We start from the raw sequence: 5,000 nt of genomic DNA, 5'->3' as shown, positions 1-5,000 counted from the left end.
CTCGGCAATCGGGGGCGGCTGATCGCTCCCAACAGGCAGTGCGGTGAGGGACGCCGGCACAGCGGTGTTCGGGTAATCTGCTGCTGCTTTCCAGATGACGCCTTTGCGCTGATGACTAAGGTAATAAACACATTACAGATAATAAAGACGGAATATTCAGTATTTTATCTCGGCGGGTACAAATCGAGACTCGGAATCGGCCTTTCTGCGGGGTAAATAAGGGGGAGGGGAAGGGGTAGGCCTCAGGGTGGGGAAGGGAGGGAAGAGAGAGGGGGAGAGGGGAAGTCTGGAAGGGGAAGGTGAGGCCGGAAATAGATGGGGTAAGGGGAGGAGGCGAAGAAGAGGATAAAGCGGTTAAAGATTGGCGTTTTAAAAGCTTTTAAAAGGTATTGTTGCGTGCATGATCACGTTTGCTTTTGAAGTGACAAAGCGAAGTATTCTTGTACCATGCGGGTGTGTCTCATGAGCGCAGTGAGCAGATGCGTTTGCGGCGAGACTGAAACGGAAAAAAGTGATAAAGGAATGGGAAGAAAAAGAGAAGGCATTCTGGTTGATGGCAGGAAATCGCGCAAAGAGAACAGAAGAGATTGCATAGGCGGAGAAATAGGAGGGACATGAAAAGGAAGGGAGAGTAGAGAATAAATTAGGTAAAAAAAGGGAAACGGGTGTGTAAAATGGGAGGAGGGGGAAGGTGAGGGGGGAATGGGGGAAGAAAGATTGGGGCAAAGGGAAACATAGTGGGAGATTTCATGAGTGGGGAAGTGATTCATCATGAACGAGGGACGCGAGGGGGAGGGGGGCAGAGGGGAGATTGCAAGCGAACGAAGAGGGTTACAAAGAAGCTCAGGCAGCGAGCAGATCACGTCCTGCTGGCCAAATGATCTAGCAACACCAACGCCATTCTTCTTCATGACGAAAACACTTCCGCTTTTGTGTCTCCCCACCTTTCCCCTCTTCCTTCCCCCCTTTCTCCTTCCCCCCACACTACTCCTACCCACCCACCCCAACCCACACCCTCACCCCGCACCCCCTTTCTCCGCCCTTCAAGCTCTCCAAACCTCCATGATGGACGAGGTGATTCCCCTAATTAAAGTTTGATTAGGACACGTTCCTATTGCTTCCCGGGCGCTAATGACTGCTTGCGCGGTTCTTAGGTGCCAATCACCACGTCACGGGATGCTACGCGGCTGCCGACACTTGATGGCTGTTTTCAAATTGTGGTTCCTCTGCGCTGCTTAACAAATGATGGCGAGCGGGAGTACGTGCGTTTGTAAGCAGAAACGCTCTCCTTTGATTCATAACTTCGGCAGGTGTAAACAACGGCGGGGATCACGTCTGCGGAACTTCCTTCCTGGTCTTGGTGTGTCGCTCTTGATCTCTTGTGGGCATCGTTGCAGGATATCACTGATGGAAGCAGGGAGGTCATTGTGGATTTGTACGCTAACCTTAGGCTGGCGGAACGTAGTATGTCAAAGCTTAAGGTTCGGGTAAGACACTACATAGACAAATAAGCAAACGAACACTTACACACACACACACACACACACACACACACACACACACACACACACACACACACACACTCACACACACACAGACACACACACACACACACACACACACACACACACACACACACACACACACACACACACACACACAAACACACAACACACAACAGCACACCACCACATATTTACACACACAGGCACACACACGCGCGAACATATCGATACCATGCGTTTAGTGCACAAATATATTCTCATTCTTCAAAAGTTATTGCGCTACAGAATAAGATTTTGCAGTAACATGCAAGGGTACTGGACGAATTTAATCTAACGCTTCTATTCCTTAACGAGGTTCAATAAACACTCCAGCGATTGTGAAATTATCATGTGTCCGGAGTACTGATTTAAACAGATCATAATGATATGATCAGCTGTGTTTGGTTATTTATTGTCACACTATGTGCATCGTGCTGCTCGCCTAGCGATAAAGGATCATTACTTTGTGTAAGTTATGGAAGAATGAAACATTATAACAGCATGCGACGAACGATATAAAAAATAGGAAAGTTAGTACTAGTCTCTTCATCATGTGCTTATTAGTATTCTATCATCAACATCAATATCAGCTTAATCTGGCGCAGGATAAGCATGATAAAGGAAATGGAAGCAGACAAGCTAACAGGCATGCATGCGCGCACGCAGACAAGGGAGGCAGCAAGAAAGCAGGTGGTCAACTAATCAGCCAAAAGGAAAGAAGTGTCACTCTGCATTCATTCATTCCTCCCTCCATTCACAAAATAACAGGTAAACATGCCTCGCACTTTTGAATAAATAAAAGTGTATCTTTATCGAACAAAAACCGTTGAAGTGTGTAGGCCATAGCGTGTTTCTTCTATGTTATGACATGTCTACTGGGTGTTGAATGTACTGTGGGGTTTCGACACAAGAAACCGCTCGCAGGGGGACCGCGATGGACGAGGAGGGTTGTTGTGGCGATGGCCCGAGTAAATGGATCTGATGGAACTGCGTGTACAGCAGCAGCTGGTGGGAAACCTTGAGGGAGAAAGAGAGAGTCTATGAGAGGCAGACAGAGAGAGAGAGAGAAAGTAAAGAGGAAGAATATGAAAAAGAGAAAGGCAGCGGTAAGGAAAGAGTGGAGAAGGGAGAACGGAGATAAGTGAGTAGATAGCTAGAGAGAGAGAAAAAAAAGAGAGAGAGAGAGAGAGAGAGAGAGAGAGAGAGAGAGAGAGAGAGAGAGAGGGAGAGAGAGAGAGAGGATGAGAGAAAGGTAGAGAGGGAGAAAGGGAGAAAAACACATAAAGAGAGGAAACAGACAGGCCAGAGAGAGGAGAAGGTAGACGGAGACGCAGAGATAAACAGATAAACAGACAGAAAAATATCTAGACACATAATAAATAGATTTATATATATATGTATATATATATATATATATATATATATATATATATATATATATATATAGAGAGAGAGAGAGAGAGAGAGAGAGAGAGAGAGAGGAAAAAGAGGGAGAGACCCCGGCACCGAAGAGTCAAGACCCTAGCGGCGCGTTATTACTGACCGATCACATGGAAAGTGACAAGCACCAATTTGTTCCCGTCACCGCCAGGTTTAGCTCGACCGCCACTTGCTGCTTTTTTTTCTCCCGCTCTCATGTCGATGTTTTTTTTTTTTTATCTCTCTCTCTCTCTCTCTCTCTCTCTCTCTCTCTCTCTCTCTCTCTCTCTCTCTCTCTCTCTCTCTCTCTCTCTCTCTCTCTCTCTCTCTCTCTCTCTCTCTCTCCTTCTCCCCCAACCTCTCCCTCTCCCTCTCCCTCTCGCTCTCTCCGTTTTTTCTTGTTGCCGCACTATCTCATTTATTTAATTGTGTTTTCGTTACCTCTTAGTGCTAGTCTCCTTCCACTCCTGTCAGCCCGAGCCTTGTACTTGAGAAAGAGCGTGTCTCGACGTAATAGGAATAGCACTTTCTTGCCGTCAAAAGCTACGGCAAATTCGCGCCTGCGGATTAGGGCTCGGCTGATTAAAGACTGAACTTGTAGAGGAATTGATCGGGGTTATTACAATCCTGGGAAGGCTGCGAATATAATGATAAGAGAATGGTATTATTATTGTTATTATTGCTATTGTTATGATAATAATAATAATAATAATAATAATAATAATGATAATAATAATAATAATAAATTATTATTATTATTGTTATTATTATCATCATCATTGTCATTATTAATATTGTTGTTATTATTAGTGTTATCATTATTTTATCATTATTATTATTTTTTTTATTATTATTATTACTAGTGTTTATTATTAGTGTTGTTGTTAATTTTATTATTATTTTTGTTATGGTTATCATTATTAATATTGTTGTTATCATTATTATAATTATCATAATAATAATAATGATAATAATAATGATAATAATAATGATAATAATAATAATAATAATAATAATAATAATAATAATAATAATTATATTATATCATTATTATTATTATTATTATTATTATTATTATTATCATTATTATTATCACGATCATGATGATCATAATCCTCATCACTATCATCATCAACATCATCACTATTACTATTATTGTTGTTATTATCACTTAAAAAAGTCATAAATAAATACAAGGAATTTATTATGAATATGAAAACCACGGAATAACTATTTGCCTTTTTCCTTTAAAAATTTTCCCTTGCAATTGTGATGAACTCATTGACATTAAACGTTACACATTATATAGTCTATTATGAATGAAGATAATTCTGATTTATCGAAAGCAGTCTTGTAAATCTGTTCACGGAAGTGACCAGGCTTCACTATCATCATTATCATCGATGTAGTAATTATCATTCCTTATCACTATTTAACGTTCTGTCAGTTATCGTTGGCTTGTCGTTGCCTTATCGATTTGTTATGTTGATGGCGATGCTACTGATGATAATAACAAACTTGTGCACCATTGCTATAGCAATATCGATGGGGAATTTTATCATAATAGTGCTAATGATAACGCTATAATGGATACTGCGATTTACGATGGCAACAAAGAATTAGTCATTGAACAAATACATTGTGATTGTTGATTATTTTCGCTATAATGGAGACGGCAGGGATAATGATGCAAATACTTGAAGCTGTTATTATAGTCATTTATTATGTATATGTCTAATTATCATCAAATGAATATTCATCATCATATCATCACTTCAGGAGTTTCTTCTTCGCCCTCATTCCGTTTTAGGAAGGCAGGGGGGTGCGAAAAGAGGGGAGAGTGGAGGAAGTAAAAAAGGGGAAGGGTTGAAGAGGGGAAGAGGAGAGAGGGTGGAAGAGTGACAGAGAGGAAAGAGGGGAAAGGGGGAGAGTTGAAGAAGGGAGGAAGGGGAGGGATGGAAAAGAAGGAAGGGTGGAAGAGGCGAAGAGGAGGAGAGGGAAGGGTGGAAGAGGAGGAGAGGGAAGGGTGGAAGAGGT

The sequence above is a fragment of the Penaeus monodon genome, chromosome 2, assembly GCF_015228065.2.
Source record: "Penaeus monodon isolate SGIC_2016 chromosome 2, NSTDA_Pmon_1, whole genome shotgun sequence".
Lineage (NCBI taxonomy): Eukaryota > Metazoa > Arthropoda > Malacostraca > Decapoda > Penaeidae > Penaeus > Penaeus monodon.
The sequence above is the reverse complement of the archived record's forward strand: the minus strand, read 5'-3'. Positions refer to the sequence as shown.